This window comes from Uloborus diversus, chromosome 7, assembly GCF_026930045.1.
Source record: "Uloborus diversus isolate 005 chromosome 7, Udiv.v.3.1, whole genome shotgun sequence".
In the NCBI taxonomy this organism is placed as follows: domain Eukaryota; kingdom Metazoa; phylum Arthropoda; class Arachnida; order Araneae; family Uloboridae; genus Uloborus; species Uloborus diversus.
This window is the reverse complement of record NC_072737.1, coordinates 44,124,629-44,144,558: the sequence shown is the minus strand read 5'-3', so window position 1 is coordinate 44,144,558 and position 19,930 is coordinate 44,124,629. Positions and strand designations below refer to the sequence as shown.

Here is a 19,930-nt window from a genome sequence, read left to right as displayed (position 1 = left end):
CAATGCCCTACCGATCAGGCTACCACGGCCCCTTCGTTTGCACTTGTTGCAATGGGAAAATGACGAAAGGCAAAAAAATTTCATTTAAAAGTTTTTACACGTGTATCGTAGACAAATCTCTTCCCAATCGTATAGAAATTGATTTTGGCCACAAGCATTATTTCTTGCCACATATTGTGGAGGATATTTTTGCAATTCTAAGAAAATTTCTTAAGAGACATGCAAACAAAATTAATAAATGCTCACTAACTTAAATGTCGAGCAATCAAGTTGTTTTAAATCAAGAGTTAACTCAAATGTGAAAACCAGGTTAGAAATGTGTAAAAAAATCGTCTGAGGTTGCAAGGCGTATTTTAAATTTAAATGACAGATCAATAATCTTACCTATGCTTGACTCTGATAAAGAAATTTCCAAATGCCACCTTTTCAAGGAGCATCAAACTATGTACTCATAATAAATATTCCGCCCGGTGAAAAGCAACCGATAAACTTCAATAAACATGACTGCAAACAGGCTATACTCTCCTTGCTCAAGTCAGCAACGATTCTGGGACACGAAGCGGAACTGGTGGCATGTAAGGGAGGAACGAGGACAAACCACGTGATGAGGGGGATGACCAATAGTGACGGGATGGTGCGCTTAGTTGCCATGGTAACGATCTATTTACTACTGAAAGGATAACCGAGAGAAAAGGGGGTAAAGCGATGTAAATGTGTAAGGAAATAGGGATGGATAAAGCATTTCAATTTTTTTTCTTCGGAAGGGGAAGAATATATGGAACTATAAAACATGTTATTGTTCATGGATGTTTTTGGTGGTTGCATGTATCGCTTTTTTTATCCATTACTTTTTCTCGGTATTTTAAAAACTTCATTAAGAAAAGCCATTTTTTATGCATTTAATGAGTGAACTTGGTTATCAACAGTTCAAACAAAACAGAACTTATTTTAAAAATTTTCTCAGAGTTTTTTTTTTTTTTTTTTTTGTCAAAAACCTTTAAGAACCAATTAGTAGGAACTTATACAAGTTTATTTAAATTTTCAATAACCTGTAAAATACTGTATACGAGTTGCTCACCAAGATTTCAAAGAGTCAACCTGAAATATCAGTATAATTTGCATTGAATACATTCATAATATTTTACGCAACTTTTTTTGTAGAAACATTTACACAAGTCTAAGTAATGAATTTTCTTTTCATTCATTTTATTTTAAAAGTCCCATAAAAATCCATATCCCTGTTTTAGTAAAGTTAATGGAAATCTCTAAGGCAATTCACTCTTATAATAGAGAGAAACATTTCTTTATTGTTGTTCTGTTCAATTTTTTACTTGATAGCTTAGACGCACGATTAAAACCCTCCTTCCAGTTTATTACCTAGAACTGTTTGTGAACCGATTGGATTTGTCTAGCCTGATTATTGGATTATAGGTTAAAAGAATAACCCGCCTATTGTAGTAAATTTTCCACGTACCAAACTGTTGTAACTTGTCATTTGGATCCCGGATAATGAAATAAATTATTTATTAGAACAATTTTTGATAGCAAGTTGGCCATTCTATTAAGCCGGCTCAACTATTATAAAAACAAAATGACATACTATCGACGCTCTGAACACTCTTCCTCATTGGTTTGGTTATCCTTTTTTGTAGGATATTTTAAATGTGGGAAGGGGAGCCCACCTAGGGGGGTCAAGGCACAGACTGCACCATTTAAATTTTTAAGGGGGTATTTTTCACATTTTAGCGAGGGGGAGGGGGCTTTTGCTCTGCAGGGTGTCTTTATGATATTTGGAAGGCTGCGCCCATACCCTTAAGGGGGATGGGCTCACCTGAGAAAGGTACATACTTAAGTAGAAACGAAGAAGCTGGAGGGGATACTTTTTGTTACTTAAAATATCAATTTTGATAAAACTAAACAATGTGTACACAGGGTGTTCCAAAATGACCGCATAAACTCTGCACAGCTAGATTCCTCGTTGGGAGCACATAAAAATTGCCCAAAGAAGTGTTCCTGTTCGATTCATAATTTACGAGAAAAATACGAAGAACAAAGTATGACGTTACCGCCGGTGCATGGAAAAAACACTTTAGTGGGCACATCAAAAACAGTATTTGCATATCTTTCCAAACGAAAATGTTTAAAACGTCATTGCACATATATGTTGTTATACGTAATGTACGCATACTGCTGTTGAATGTTCAATAAAGTGTTTTTTCTTGCACCGGAAGTGACGTCATGCTTTGTTTTTCGTATTTTTCTCGTTAACTATATGTCGTACAGGAACTCTTCTCTGGGAAATTTTTATGCACTCCCAACGAGGAATCTAGCTATAGAGTTTATGCGGTCGTTTTGGGACACCCTGTATTTATAAGTTATACTTTTTGTTTGGTATGTGATTTTATTTAATTACTTAAAAAAACATAAATTTAAAAAAAAAAACAATACTGACCTCGGTTTTTTTTTTCAAAATATTTCATAAAAACAACTTTCAGTAATTTAATTAAATTTTTCTCATGAACTGCTGTGATAGTTTTCACACCAATAAAAACCTTATTTTGATACGTATTTTTAATTGATTTCGTATTTAAAATAAAATCTCCAGTAATAAAAAGTAATTCATCAATAGTTCTTAAGTATAAGTTCAGAAGTTATTAAAAGAACAAAACACAAATATTATACTCTTTATTTGTCCCCCAAAAATACACAAAGCAATGGAATTAAGATTTTAAATATGCAAAATGTTTTTAAGGAGGCACAATTTTTTCCGTTCATTTTCTAAGCAACAAAATTGAAAATAATTTTCAAATTGCCATTCCTTCTAAAACAATCAATAGAAAGAATTCTAGAAATACATTTAAGGGAAAAAAAACGAATAACAAAGAATTCGTTTTCCCTTTTCTCAGAAAAGCAGTTAACCGGAAAGTGAAATTTGCTTTCATACCGACAGATTTTTTATACAGTAATTGTTACCATCTCACATTAGCATTTTTTTTTTTTTTGTGTGTGCGTGTGTTTCTCGAGCTATAAAATAATGAAGTGAAGAAAAGAATAGAAGAGGCTTCAACAGCATAAAAGGATAATGTATAAAAAACGTTAAATAGAAATTCATTCAAACTCAAGTGGAAGAAAATTCAATGCTTTTCAAGCTAAAGCAATTTAATTTAATCGCATTTAAAGATTTCAATTTTAAATTTGACATTTCATTTCGGTAATTAAAAGAACTTCCATAGTTAAATCAGCATATAATGTTAAGTTTTTTCATTTCTTCAAGTTTTTGCTTAATAATGTAAAAATTTTCAACTATGAGTATTAAATATTACTAGTGTTCGTCCAAAGGTCGAAATTCGATCATATTCATAAATGAATATTTGAAAAACACTTGTAAGAATTTTCCTATTTCCAACATTTTTATTTCTAATCTTACTCATGTTTATAGCATATCTGGAAACAGACAATTTTTATATGATAGCAGTGATAATTTATTCCAGTTTTGCTTTTCGTCTGTTAATCTAAAAATAAGTGGACGAAAGGGGATATTTTGGCATTGGGGTCGTTTCCGAAATTTTAAAAGTATTTTTCTCTGAAAGAGCATGCTTAAAAACATTGGTTTTAACCATTTTTTTTAAGTAATTTGAAAACATTTAATATTTTTTAACAATTATTTTAATCGGTGCACAAATTGAAATTCATTTGTTACGCTTCTGCACATAGCATCAATAGCGGTGAAATGCCATTCAGCAAATTATCATAATCTGAAAACGCGGTTGACAGCAAATCGTTAAAATTTGGCGCGGTAATGAAGTAGTGCGCCAAAGTACATCACTTGTAAAGTCATAAAGACCACACCTTATTTACAAAATCGGAATTAATAAAAAATAATTGTTGGGAAAATAAAAGTTTTTTCTGTCTCCACGTTATTTATTTATTTATTTATTTATTTATTTGCTTATTGTATCAATTTCAGTCACTAAAAGTAGTACTTTTGACTAAAGAAAACAACCCCATTGAGAAATTGGTGTGGTCGTCAAATTCTTGGCTTGAACAATTGTTTTTGGATACCATGCTTTGTGCTAATCTTATGCAAGTAGATATTTCCCCACTCTTTGTTTACGTATTCAAAGGAAAAACATTTTTCGTGCTGGCATTGGAAACAAAAAATTTCATGCCAATGGATAAAAATCGCCAATTATCCAATTTTTGAAATCTTCCCGTATGAAATGAAGCATCAAAACTCAGTTTATACGTAAAACTTGTGAACAATATTACTTATAAAATGTCTACTATTATTGAATAAGTTGCTTCTTCGTCATTAGAAATGTAAATTTCCAAGTAACAAATGAGCAAACTGCACTCGTGGCAACATATAACTGTCCATTCGAAAACACTGGACGTATCAATAATAGTACTTTTTTTTAAAAAAAAGGTTGTCTTTGGGATTTGTTTATGGTTACGGGCAGTGCATAACTGATGTCACACTTTTAAACATTTTCTACCCTCTCCCCCTATTGTCACAAAGTTTCACACTTCACCATATCCCCTCTTCCCTTTGCCACATGTCATACTGTTAATCATAAACATTCCTATAAAAAAAAGGCTTGATGTCACATTCTTCCTCTTATATATGTCCCTCTTTTCATTTATTTCCTCCCCCTTGTCACGAACGGTTACAATTTAATGAACCCCACCTTAAAGAGGGACTTCATTCGTAGTCAGCTCTTTGCAAATAGGCATTTCTCTACTCTTTTTTTTTACGAATGCGAAAGAAAAATATTTCTCGCCTTGGTATTTATGCCAAAAATTTGACACCAATGGATAAAGTTCGCCAATTTCACAATTTTGGAAGCCTTCCTGAATGAAATGGTACCGCAAAACTCCTTTAATGAGTAAAACTTCTGTACAAACATTATTCTTTGCAGAAGTAGACATGACCTTTGCCGTAAAATATGAAATTTCCAACAGTCAAATGAACGAATTCTACTCACGGCAAAATATAATATTGTCCATGCGAAAGCACTGGACGTCAAAATAATACGCCAATTTTATCAAAAGCCTCACCTTGATATCTGTTTGTGGTGATAGCAAATGAGTGTATTATTGGGAGCTGTAGTTTTTCTTTTTGAGCAATCACGATTGCTTATTGTTCTCACTTGAGGGTTTTGATGTAATATGATTTTATTCCCCCCCCCGCCTCCCTCTACAGCACCACCGTCGGCCGGTCGCCTCACGATGCTGCTCCTCTAGCGAAAACCGTCTCCGGGTTGAGTCACAAACACATACACACACGCGTACATACAGTCACCTACACATACACACACAAGCACATACACACAACTACCCCCTTCCACACACACACACGCCTACACACACATACACATACCCCCCCACACACACAAACATACCCCCACCACCCCCACACACAAACACATACGCCTACATACACACACTCGTGATTGCGAAAAACATAATTTGAATTCAAGATGTCAAAGTTCAAATTATTTTTTTTTCCAGAAAGTGATTTTATCGAAACTGAAAATCCTCCCTCACTCTGGAAAATGATTTGTTTTTATAGTAAAATCGCGAAATCAAAATGAAAACATTTTTAATGCCCGTAGTTACCCAAAAAGCCTCAATAATAAAAAGAAATGCAATAAATTAATTTCTTTACGCTCAAGAGAGAAATGGCAGCACATAATATTATCCAGCAATTTTTTCACGCTATGTCGCGTGAAAAAGCAAATAAAAATAAATTTTCACTAATTTTTAATTACTTCTAGCTCCTTTTCTGGTCATCTTAGCGAGTTTCCGTTTTTTAGCCGTTAACGGGAGGTAAACATTTATGGAAGTATTTTTCATGAGCTTCCCAACCATACCAAGCTCGAAGCACTAAAGCGCATTTTTTGTGTAGAAAAAGCGGTTTAAAAAATGAATTAAAACTTAATGTTTCACGCTTCCAACAATGAATTTCAACAATGTAAAAGAGATAAAATTAAAATTTTTGAGTTTCGCTAACTAAAAATGCTTATAACTTTCTTTTTCTAGTGGATTTAGGGTGCCCTGGCAATTTCTTTGTTAGGAGTATTTTTAAAGACTTTTCCAACCATATCAAATTCGAAAAAATTGGACCAACCGTTTGCGTAGAAAGAGCCATTTAGGACGAAAATGCGTTTTTAACTATATCTCTGTAACAATAATTAACAGTAATTAGCGTTCGATTTCAAAAAAATTTATTGATGCCACTAAAACTCGGCAATAGCTACCGAATAAAAAAAGAATGAAGGAAATCGAACAGGAGAAATCGGTACCGAAAGAAAACGGCTTGCCTATTAATATATAAAAATAAGGAAATATTCATTGTAAAACAAACTTTCATTCTCTAAATGATTGTTTTTTGGAATTCGAAAATTTAAAAAAAATAATAATTTAACCTCAGTGATATTAAAAGCGGAACACCATTTTTATCTTTTTTGAATTCCATAACAAGGCTTGTAACTTCATATTTTTTTAGGTACTTCTGTAGCGTTTAATAGCGTGTCCCGTTCAACTTGCAAGACCTCTATTTTCTTAATCTTTAGTCCTAGATAGAAAGTTCCAATTGCCTAAATGGTCAAAATAAGATGCTGAGTTAAAATATTGAAAGTTTGAAGGGTTAAAAAAAAATAGAGAAAAAATACCAAATCTAACTTTTTATATGGCCCCCTAATCCTTAAAGTTTCACTTTGGAAAATCGCAAGCCTAAAAAAACAAGAAAACTAAAACAAATTGACATTAGTAAGGCCAACATTCACTGATATATGAAACGCTGAATTTTGTGACTTATACCACTTTACACTTTTGGTTCTCAACCATATGGCGGTTTAATGTACCCCTCTCCCCCTCTCAAATTTTAGGAGCTTTTATATAAGATTTTTACGTTTCAAGATGTAACATGTCCTTTTATTTTTCAATAACAATGAAAGAGATAAATATATATGCTTTTCTTTTTTTTCCCTTCAATATTTACCATAATCTGGCTGTTTTAGTGCGGCATTATATTCAAATCTCATATTCAGCACGGTCTCATAGAATTTTGGCTTTAATATCTCCTTGAATTTTTGTCGAAAATGTTTCGGTGTTTTTTCTTTAGTCATTTTTGTTTTCTCTTTTTTAATGCTTATGATTTTCCTAAATATAACTTAAGGGATCTGGGAGCCCTATGAAAAATTCAATTTCGTATTTTTTCACTAAATACTTTTTCACAATCATACTTTTAATGCCTTAACTCTACATCTTATTTTGATCATTTTTGCGATTGGAAGTATGCATCTAGGACTAACGGTTGCGAAAATAAAGGTTTCGCAGGTTAAACGGGTTCACGCTGCATAAAGAGATGATGTATAAAGTCCATACGTAATGTAATGGAAATTATTTCTATGTTCGTACATTAATAATATTTTTTTAAAGATGCTTTCCATTTGCATAACATTTTGCATACACACCAAATATAAAATAGCTCTTTTTTTTTTTTTTTTTTTTTTTGAAAGTTTAGGTTTTCTCAGATAGGCTTACTACCAAACGGCACGACCTTGAGGGTCACGGATTTAGAGAAAATTCTAGATATATGTCAGTTCCCAATAGGTATGAACCCAGGTAAAGCGGTTTGACTGCATGGGTCCTAATTCGGCTGCAACGGGGGTCCAAAGTTGATGATTTGTACCGAGAAATGCAATGGAGTTTCCTTTAAATATACCATTTTTATTGGTTTTTCTGATACTGTACTGCAGTATGAGCCGTTTGCATGCTTACCTTTGAATTAATTACGCTGGACACTAATTTTTAATAAAAAGTTCTCAAGTTTAAATTGGCTATTACATACTTTTAATTTCAATAACTTGAATGCCAAAATAACATAGTTACAGGATATTTATCTTTTGCAAATGAAACTAATTATTTTTGTTTTATATTAATCGTCTGTTAGTCAAAAGTATTTATCGCTTGCTAATAAAAACATTAACAAAAGATGCCAAAGGTGTTGGGAGATCGAAGATAGTGTCGAACTCGGAAATTCCAATGGAAGCGTCATTGCATTTCTGGGGCCAAACTAGCTACTTTGGGCCCTTGTTGCAGCCAAACTAGGGCCTATGCAGTCAAACCGCTTTACCTGCGCTCATATCTAGTGGGAATGGACCTATAGCTAGAATTTTGTTCAAATCTGTGACCCTCAAGGTCGTGCTGTTTTTGGTCGTTAGCATCCGAACTTTTCACCAGTTAATTTTTAAAGTATGAATAATATGCTTTTCCAACGATAAATTGCTCTTTAATACTCATTTAAGTACTCTTATGCTAAAAATGATTGAGTTAAATTAAGGTGGAGATAAAAACAAACATTGTTACGAAGAACAGAAACTGGAATGTCCTTTTTCCCAGACCTGAGTTATTCAATAACAATTTGCGCGTCTGTTAATTACTTTTTTCTTTTACTAAAGCATTTGAGGCACATATATACTAATATACAATGAAACGACTGCTAAGCCGACATAGTGGTGTAGTGGGTAAAATGCTGATCTCTAAAGACCAGGGACGCAGGATCAAACCTGACTCCAGTCGGTGGATTTTCAAGATGCAGAAAACCGACAGCGTCCCTAAAATATAATTAGGGGGCATGTTAAAGATCCCTCGAGTACTCGTTTGCTACACCTCGAATATTAACAAAATTACTCAACCGTAAATACTGTAAAAGCACTTATTTTCGCGAGACTTTAATTTTCGCTATTTTAGCGAGCCCGTTAAAATCGCGAAAATTTGAGCCTCGAGAAACATATTACTTTCTTCTATATCTAATATATAGAAGAAAGTATTGGATTCGTGCAAATTTTCGAATTTCGAATTTTGATGGATTCGAACGCTTTGAAGTGTGCTGAGTCCATTTCGACCATTTTTGGAAAATGTCTGTCTGTCTGTGTGTGTGTGTGTGTATGTATGTATGTGTGTGTGTGTGTGTGTGTGTGTGTATGTGTGTCACGTCTGTGTGTGACCAGTTTTTTGTGGCCGCTCTACAACAAAAACTACCGAATGAAATCGAACGAAATTTAGTACACATATGTGCCCCTATGTGAACTTGTGCCCATTAGTTTTTGGCGCGAATTCCTCCAAGGGGGGTGGAACAATGGGACGTTTTTCGATTTACGCGTGCTTGCTATTCCTCAGGAAGTTACTGGCGGAATCAAACAAAATTTGGTCCATATGTTGGTATTAACAGGAACAGGTGCTGATTCAATTTTGGTGTCAATAACTCAAACGGGGGTTGAGCTGTAGAACGTTTTTTGTCGTCAATTGTGACTGCTGCATCTCAAGAAATAATGAACGGAATGAAAGAAAAATTTATCGGCAAGTAGCCCTTAGTGGGTATAAGAACTGATTTTATTTTTGTGTCAACAGCTAAAAGGGGGGTAGCGCAATCACCCGTTCTTTTTTTCCATTTTGAGTGCCCTATCTCAAGAAGTAATGCTACGTTCTGGTTAAAATTTGGAATATATGTGAATCCATATGTAAACAGGCTTTGGTTCTATTTTGACGCCGATCGCTCCAAGAGGTGTTGTTGTTTTTTTTTTTTTTTTTTTTTTTTGCGAATAAAAATATTTTTATTAATGCAACAAAAAGAAAGATAAATCGTAATAGATTGTCGTCTGCGTATTTCTCGTGATTTTTACTTTCTTCTATATCTAATATATAGAAGAAAGTATTGGGTTCGTGCAAATTTTCGAATTTCGAATTTTGACGGATTCGAACGTTTTGAGGTGTGCTGAGTCCATTTCGACCATTTTTGGAAAATGTCTGTCTGTCTGTGTGTGTGTGTGTATGTGTGTGTGTATGTATGTATGTGTGTGTGTATGTATGTGTGTCACGTCTGTGTGTGACCAGTTTTTTGTGGCCGCTCTACAACAAAAACTACCGCATGAAATCGAACGAAATTTAGTACACATATGTGCCCCTATGTGAACTTGTGCCCATTAGTTTTTGGCGCGAATTCCTCCAAGGGGGGTGGAGCAATGGGACGTTTTTCGAGTTACGCATGCTTGCTATTCCTCAGGAAGTAACTGGCGGAATCAAACAAAATTTGGTCCATATGTTGGTATTAACAGGAACAGGTGCTGATTCAATTTTGGTGTCAATAACTCAAACGGGGGTTGAGCTATAGAACGTTTTTTGTCGTCAATTGTGACTGCTGTATCTCAAGAAATAATGAACGGAATGAAAGAAAAATTTATCGGCAAGTAGCCCTTAGTGGGTATAAGAACTGATTTTATTTTTGTGTCAACAGCTAAAAAGGGGGTAGCGCAATCACCCGTTCTTTTTTTCATTTTGAGTGCCCTATCTCAAGAAGTAATGCTACGTTCTGGTTGAAATTTGGAATATATGTGAATCCATATGTAAACAGGCTTTGGTTCAATTTTGACGCCGATCGCTCCAAGAGGTGTTGATTTTTTTTTTTTTTTTTTTTTTTTGCGAATAAAAAATATTTTTATTAATGCAACAATAAGAAAGATAAATCGTAATAGATTGTCGTCTGCGTATTTCTCGTGATTTTAATTGCATGGAAATGATCGGAAATATTATCTCAATGATTTAAAATTTTTAACTGTTGCCATCTTATGTTTGTTAACAAATAAAATATTTGTAATTAATTCAAGCAAGGCTTTTAAAATAACTTTCAATTTTCGCTCTTTGCTTTGCTTTTGCAATAATTCAGACATTGGGATGGTCGTCAAGTTTTTGCATGTGTAATTTTGTTTTCATTGGGAATATTGCTTCCTCGTCAAGCATGGGGAGGGATCAGAAAAAAAAAGAAAAATATAGAAGAAAGTTTCGTGATGGCCACAACATACTAGTAATTGTATGGAAATGATAGGAATTATAATCTCAAAGATTTAAAATTTTGAACTGTTGCCATCTTATGTTTGTAAACAAATAAAATATTTGTAATTCATTCAAGCAAGGCTTTTAAAATAACTTTCAATTTTCGCTCTTTGCTTTGCTTTTGCAATAATTCAGACATTGGGATAGTCGTCAAGTTTTTGCATGTGTCATTTTGTTTTTGTTGAGAATATTGCTTCCTCGTCAAGCATGGGGAGGGATCAGAAAAAAAGAAAAATATAGAAGAAAGTTTCGTGATGGCCACAACATACTAGTTTTTACTTTCTTCTATATCTAATATATAGAAGAAAGTATTGGATTCGTGCAAATTTTCGAATTTCGAATTTTGACGGATTCGAACGTTTTGAGGTGTGCTGAGTCCATTTCGACTATTTTTGGAAAATGTCTGTCTGACTGTGTGTGTGTATGTGTGTGTGTGTGTATGTGTGTGTGTGTGTGTGTGTGTGTATGTGTGTGTGTCACGTCTGTGTGTGACCAGTTTTTTGTGGCCGCTCTACAGCAAAAACTACCGCATGAAATCGAACGAAATTTGGTACACATATGTGCCGCTATGTGAACTTGTGCCCATTGGTTTTTGGCGCCAATCCCTCCAAGGGGGGTGGAGCAATGAGACGTTTTTTGAGTTACGCGTGCTTGCTATTCCTCAGGAAGTAACTGTCGGAATCAAACAAAATTTGGTCCATATGTTGTCATTAACAGGAACAGGTGCTGATTCAATTTTGGTGTCAATAACTCAAACGAGGGTTGAGCTATAGAACGTTTTTTGTCGTCAATTGTGACTGCTGTATCTCAAGAAATAATGAACGGAATGAAAGAAAAATTTATCGGCAAGTAGCCCTTAGTGGGTATAAGAGCTGATTTTATTTTGGTGTCAACAGCTAAAAAGGGGGTAGCGCAATCAACCCGTTCTTTTTTTCCATTGTGAGTGCCCTATCTCAAGAAGTAACGCTGCGTTCTGGTTGAAATTTGGAAAATATGTGAATCCATATGTAAACAGGCTTTGGTTCAATTTGGACGCCAATCGCTCCAAGAGGTGTTGATTTATTTATTAATTTTTTTTACTTTCTTCTATATCTAATATATAGAAGAAAGTATTGGATTCGTGCAAATTTTCGAATTTCGAATTTTGACGGATTCGTACGTTTTGAGGTGCGCTGAGTCCATTTCGACCATTTTTGGAAAATGTCTGTCTGTCTGTGTGTGTGTGTGTATGTGTGTGTGTATGTATGTGTGTGTGTATGTATGTGTGTCACGTCTGTGTGTGACCAGTTTTTTGTGGCCGCTCTACAACAAAAACTACCGCATGAAATCGAACGAAATTTTGTACACATATGTGCCCCTATGTGAACTTGTGCCCATTAGTTTTTGGCGCGAATTCCTCCAAGGGGGGTGGAGCAATGGGACGTTTTTCGAGTTACGCGTGCTTGCTATTCCTCAGGAAGTAACTGGCGGAATCAAACAAAATTTGGTCCATATGTTGGTATTAACAGGAACAGGTGCTGATTCAATTTTGGTGTCAATAACTCAAACGGGGGTTGAGCTATAGAACGTTTTTTGTCGTCAAATGTGACTGCTGTATCTCAAGAAATAATGAACGGAATGAAAGAAAAATTTATCGGCAAGTAGCCCTTAGTGGGTATAAGAACTGATTTTATTTTTGTGTCAACAGCTAAAAAGGGGGTAGCGCAAACACTCGTTTTTTTTTCCATTTTGAGTGCCCTATCTCAAGAAGTAATGCTACGTTCTGGTTGAAATTTGGAATATATGTGAATCCATATGTAAACAGGCTCTGGTTTAATTTTGACGCCGATCGCTTCAAGAGGTGTTGATTTTTTTTTTTTTTTGCGAATAAAAATATTTTTATTAATGCAACAATAAGAAAGATAAATCGTAATAGATTGTCGTCTGCGTATTTCTCGTGATTTTAATTGTATGGAAATGATAGGAAATATTATCTCAATGATTTAAAATTTTTAACTGTTGCCATCTTATGTTTGTTAACAAATAAAATATTTGTAATTAATTCAAGCAAGGCTTTTAAAATAACTTTCAATTTTCGCTCTTTGCTTTGCTTTTGCAATAATTCAGACATTGGGAGGGTCGTCAAGTTTTTGCATGTGTAATTTTGTTTTTGTTAGGAATATTGCTTCCTCGTCAAGCATGGGGAGGGATCAGAAAAAGGAAAAATATAGAAGAAAGTTTCGTGATGGCCACAACATACTAGTTTTTTTTTGCGAATAAAAATAGCTTTATTAATGCAACAATAAGAAAGATAAATCGTAATAGATTGTCGTCTGCGTATTTCTCGTGATTTTAATTGTATGGAAATGATCGTAAATATTATCTCAATGATTTAAAATTTTTAACTGTTGCCATCTTATGTTTGTTAATGAATAAAATATTTGTAATTAATTTAAGCAAGGCTTTTAAAATAACTTTCATTTTTCGCTTTTTGCTTTGCTTTTGCAATAATTCAGACATTGGAATGGTCGTCAAGTTTTTTCATGTGAAATTTTGTTTTTGTTGGGAATATTGCTTCCTCATCAAGCATGGGGAGGGATCAGAAAAAAAAAAGAAAAATATAGAAGAAAGTTTCGTGATGGCCACAACATACTAGTTTCTTTTGACTTCGTATTCCGTTTATATAAAATTCGCGAATTTTTAACTCGCGAAATAGCTGATAGCTTCATTTTAGCGAAAATTACAGCTCACAAAAATAAGTATTTTTACAGTAACTCCCTGAATTGCAAATTGCTATGTTAATCGTTTGTGAAACTTTTCCTCAGATATCATGGTTTTCCAAACTTCAATAGGAGTCTACTTCCCCCCCCCCCCCCTTCAGAAAACTATCAAATCTCCTTTTTAGTAGGTTTTTTTTCCGGGGGAGGGGAATATTTCTATTTACTTTCAAACAACCTTCTTCAAATATGTTGAATGATTATCTTTTACTCTGCAAAAATGTCTTATTTAATTAGAAAACAAAGAAACTGCAACGTAGTTTCTTATCTAAAAGACATAATTAGCTTTTGCATAGTGTACAAATTTAAATTGGAATTTCTTAATCTTTTCCTTTCTGCAGACTTATAAGCAGCACAACTTCCAAGTAGCATATCTTCTTCTCTAAATATCATTATTAGTGCACTGCACATCTTTGTCAAAGAATTTTTCCTCCTTTCCTTACTGATATTCACTACTGAGTTTTCATGATATAGCCAAACTTGTATAAATAGAAGCCACACATCTAAAAATAAAACTACTTAATATATTTCTTATCTACTTCTGGGTCCCTTTCATGTTTACAGCACTCAGCCCATTAAAGTTATGGCGCATCTTGGAAAAGCAATGAGATCCATGTACTGAAATATTCCTTTCCCAAGATGGAACAAGGTTGGTTTATTTGGAAAGGATTTCACTCTTTCCACGAGGGAATGAGACAGGAGCTGAATGAAAGATAACTTCATTTCCTTGAGCTTAGAACTTCGATCCACCGGTCATTTATCAAAATATATATCATTGACTCAAATGACCGAGAAAGCCTTTGACCATCGATCCTTGTTTGAGATAGGCTTTATCCAATTTCAGATGAGATGCAATTTTTTTGTTATTTCAGGTATTCGAGGGTGCTTTGTCATACGCTTTCAAGGGAATCGAATTAGGGTTCTCTCTTTTTTTTTTTATTCTGAATTTTTCTTTAAAATTTTGTTTTACAAATTGGTTTTCGTTTGATTCCAGGTTTGTTACGTCAATGGTGGTTTTGAAAGTCTAGATATAAAGATTTAATATGTTTTTGGATACTCGTGATTGCGATGTGGCGGAGTTAGTGGGAAAAAATTTCTCATACGGCTATAAGTGTGAAATTTTACAGATTGCGTTCTTCACACAAAAAGGAGGAAACCCACAGGAATATCTTTAATCGGATGTCAAGACCATTCTACGGTGATGTCATCAAAATGGTCGGCTTGGAAAGGTTTATTACGTAATTGTTTAAAACCCAATTTTAAAAAAGTATTATCTACTTTAAAGTATTTGCTGTCTTTTCTAAGGCAAATAATTCATGAGTTATTACTTTTTCAATGTAGAATGTATCAAAAAAAAAAAGTTTCATTTTATTGGCTGGTGCCGGCTTAAAAATTTTAACTTTCTCTGACACTTACATTATAAACCCTTTTTTTTTCTTTTTGAATTTAAATTAGTGCTATTGTATTCCTTGGAATCGCTGACTTTCGGCGGAAGAGTCAAAAATATCCATTTCTCAGGAAACGGTGAGGTTAGTAAACGTGATCAAACAAACATCCACGCATCACTCAAAAAACTTGTTCCATCAACGCTTGGTTATAGCAACCATCGCTTCATTTGTTTTTAACCAATTTTGAAGAGACTAAAGACCAATGCCAACAATCCTGAGGTGATACATGTTTTCAATACTTCTTTTTTTTTCTAACTTATAAAATGAATCAAAAGCGGTTAATAATGTAAAATAATCTTATCTACATCTCCAAATGGAACACCAACCTGTAGAAAAAGGTTGCAGAAGGCCTGGAACTTTTTGTGAAACTTTGCAATGGATCGTGAATAAGAAGGTACTGGAGCAAGTTTTACTCATTTGCAATTGCTTCCGATGTTTCCTTATCCGCAAAAACAGGTCTTGCTGTCTGAAAAAAATATTACATCTTTTTTCGCTTTCAGTCATTGAGATGAGATAAAATAGAAGGAGTGAAGACTTTCATTTGTGAAGCAAAGACCCCAAGTCACGTGATTGCTTTTAAAGCAAAGCGTTGGAAGAAAACACGTTTATTTTGCTCGTTTCACGCAAAAAGTGTCGACCATTCATCGGTGTTGAGTCACGTGACTTGCGGGTCTTAACCTCAGCTTTTACTAAGCCAATGATTGGAATTGTTCCCCCCATTTACTAATTCCTGCTCTAAACTTTCAATAGTTTACACGGTAATCTTTGTGTGACTCGAGTATTTTATGGCGTGCCACGCATATAGAATAATCGCACATCCAGGGGCTCCTAGAATTTAAATTTTGGGGAGAACCTAATTTGCCGAATGGAATTCCAAATTTTGCAGAATGAATATAATTTTGCCGAATGAAGATAGTTTTGCCGAATGGAACTGCAAAATTTAGCGAACGGAATTCCAAATTTCGCCGAAAGATGATTATTTTCCCGAATATGACTCCAAATTTTGCCGAATAATGACAATTGTCCGATAAAATTGACCGAATTAGAATATTTTCGGAAGGTCACAGACACATCTTGTGACCTCTTATCGGGGCGCTCCTGCACACATCGGTTTTTTCATGGGACAGCTTCAAAATAGTTCTTAAGCTTTGTAATTACCGTGTCTTTATAGGTAAAGCAAACTGTTTCCATCTAGCCAATCCATCTTGACAAAAATTTTTATAAAAAATTCAAAAACTCTTCTTTGTTTCCGTTATCTGTGAGTAGCAAACTTAAGTCATTAATTTTATTACAACTGGCAACCAAGTTGTTTGAATTTTATAAAAAGATGATGTTGCATTTATTTTTTACAAGTGTAACACATATAATTAGGACAGGTATAAATATATAATAGCATTAAAAGATATTCAATGCATCAGATTTATCATATACCAGCTGCACTCGCGCGGCTTTGCCCGTAGTAGAACATTAAAAGGTAATTTGGTTCGCTGTATACTAACAGTTAACGTCTACTATGCATTTTTTTTTTTCAAGAACTCTTCATATTTTTGGCAGGTTTGAAAACTTAGCATGTAGCCTAACAGAAATCAGCAGGAGCGTTAGACATGCTTTAAAAAAGGGGTAGAAGTTTCCCTGCCTTGCTTAAAACGTAAAATAACACATATTTCCACAACTAAACACTGTAGAAAGAATTAGCAATAGATATATTTTAATAATTTACTGGACATAATTTCTTAAAAACTTAGAAAATGAAAGCAGACGACATTTTCTTCACAGCTAAAGACTTTGAATTTTGTCCTTTTTCTATTCGCAACTCCAGAGCTCGAAAACGCTACCTTGCGGTGATTAACAATACTGAAGGAAAGGGTAAAATATTCCGTTCCACATGTTTTCTTTGGAAAAAATTACAGGCTTCAGACAGTTTGTGGTGTATTGTAATTTCAGAGGAATAGAAAAAAAAGTTTCGATAAAAGACACGATGAAAAAGTACTGTCATTCATTAAGCTTCAAAGCAAGTTATAAGTTACGGCATCGGTTTGTTTTACCTTTTTCATCCACCATTAGTCAGTGGATGCAGCGCACCCTATAGTTTATTGGAGTTGCGAATAAAAAAAAGAGTTTTGATAGCAAAAATAACTAAGTTTTAAAAATGTTTAAAACAAAATACAAAAAAAAAAGTAATGAAGCAATCAGAGCGAGTAAAAGACGTAACCATGGCAACATTCAAAAGTTAATTTCAATTTTGAGAATTTTCTGTTATTTTTCTTGTTTTTCTTTTCAAAATCTTTAATTCTTGATTTTAATCTCGAGTTTAATCATTTCGAATCGCTTGGTTTGCTTGGTTAAGGTAAGCGTTGGATTTTGGCTTTCTTTAAACGATTCCTATATTTCTCCTGATGCTCGTAGGAATTTCTTCTTATGCAAAAAATTCCAAGCTTTCAAATGATCTAAAAATTGAAAATATGAATGAAATATTTCTCCTCCATATCATCAAGTTTATATGAAAAATGGGCTTGAAATTGGAATAGAAAATGAAAAAAATCGAATTTTCGAAAAATTGTTTCGAGGTGCGCACCCATATGCTACGAACTAATTTTGTACCCGATTTCATGAAAATCGGCGCTACGCGCATATCAGAGATCCAGACAGAGAACCAGATATCCAGACATCTAGATTTTCAGCTTTATTATTAGTAGAAAAAGACTATTATGGTTATAACAACAATTATTGAATGAACATTAATTTACCTCAGTTTTACTCTTTTAATGCTCTGTTCTCATATAATTGCAATTTTGTTCCGAGCATTAAACTTAATTAGGCTTATAAAGACCATTAACACCGTTTAAAAAATACATTTATTTTTTCTTAGTATAGAATTTATTATTACGATAAATCATCATGTTATTTTACATCCTGCCAAATACGTTAAATTTAAGTATTAGTATACTTTTATTACCACAACGATTAACTTTTTTTGAACGAAAATAGAGTATGACTTTTCATTTATAACTTCCTTCTTTTTGCTGTTATCAATGAATCCAATCGTTATAATATCGCAATTCCCAATCCTGTGTATCAAAACATAGGTAAGTTGCACTACTGGAGTGCTATTTATTACTTTCAATATCAATACAGACCAAAATTAAATGCAGAAATCAATAATAAAAAACATTTTTTTTTTCCTTTTTGAATAAAAAGCAGCTGGTAGTTACTGAAAAACTACTTATAGCACTACTGAGAGCCGGGTATAATTCAAAACGCCTAAAATCCCCAACAAGTTTTAAAAGAAACTGTTAGAGTTAACGCGAAAATTATACTAATTTGGGAAAGAAAGGGAGCAAAATATTCAGCTGACGAGCCCCAAGAGTTGTGACTTAAGTCCATAATTTATGATTCCCTTATTCAATCATTCTTCACAGATGGAAATTTGAATGAGGGCAATCTACATATAAATCAGCTTATAATAAAGAACCGTGGCTTGCTTAAAATGACATTAGGCCGTCGAATTTCGTTTCATGGCGCCATAAATCTTCCAAACTGAAGAAATTTTTGCAATTATTTTTTAGTGAGAGTCTTTTGAAAAAGTTTTTTTTGAGTTATAGCTTTTAGGTTCACTATTTCACTTTGCGTTTTATATTTCACTTCTAACTTTACAAAAAAAAGTTACTTTAATTATGTAATATTTTTGGTTACAAAGTTTAAAGTCAGAAAAAAGTAGCAGAGGGGTTTCAGAGCAGCCTACTTAAAATTATTTATTCAATTTAGACTTAAATGTAAATCTAGATTTTGCCAGAAAATCCCTGAAACGAAATACTTACGGCAATAAATAACAATAACTGAATTTTTGTACTTAATTTAATTTAGACTTCTTTAGATTTTTTATGAGTCACAAAATTGCTACGTGTTGATGGGAAAATTTACAATTCATTTTTCTTTTATTTACGCCTGATTGTTGAACATGCGTCACTTGACGCAACTTTTATTTTCGAGGTAGACCGCGCAACGTCGGGCAGTTATTGTTCCAATAAAAAATGTTTTTAAAAGACTCTTTTTTTTTTTAAGTATCATCGTTTTCGTTTAATACTTTCAAAAAAAAATGAAAATAAAAATCATTTCTCGTGAAATATCTTTCACGAGCTCCTGGAAGTGAAAAATTGTTTCCTTAAATGAAGCTTGCTTTACCATACTGTTAAAATTAACAATAACTACAACAACAACGATAATAATAAGAAGAAGTAGAATAGTAATAGTAGTAACATTCATGAACAAAACCAAGACTAAATTCAAACCAATAATAAAAAGAGTAAAAAAGGAACAAATAATAATAAGAATAGAAATAACAACAGTAGTACTAATGATGATAACAAGGTAAAAAAGTGGAGCCAATAATAATTTTATTATTAGCATCAATATTAATATTGATGCTAATAATAACAGTGGCAATAGCTACGATAACAGTAGTAGTTGAAATGAAAATAATAATGAACGAACGAATCATAATAATATTTATTTCTATCATTAATTACGTTATTATTATTATTATTATTATTATTATTATTATTATTATTATTATTATTATTATTATCCTTATAGTTATTAATGTTATCGTTGCTATTATGATGATTATTATTATTATTGTCCATTTTAATAATATTATTACTTGTAAATTATAAGAAAATTAAAAGAAAAAATGAATTATGAGAAGATTATAAGTTTTTTTATGATTATTCCCTTTGGTATTTCATGATATTTATCCCAGTACCAATCCTAAGTATTTGATCAATTTCAACGGAAAATTTTTGCTCAACCACATAACAATTTCAAGCAATT

The 19,930-nt window shown here is 33.3% G+C and overlaps 1 protein-coding gene across 2 annotated transcripts in view; it reads right to left on the bottom strand.

Annotated features, from left to right (window-relative positions):
* Positions 1-522, bottom strand: part of LOC129225689 (protein shisa-like-2B) — an 87,846-nt gene extending 87,324 nt beyond the window's left edge. For both annotated transcript variants that reach the window (XM_054860163.1, XM_054860164.1), the window contains exon 1: positions 385-522. The gene's annotated coding sequence lies outside the window, so the exon portion shown is untranslated. The remainder of the gene's footprint in view (positions 1-384) is intronic.
* Positions 523-19,930: the final 19,408 nt, after the last annotated feature.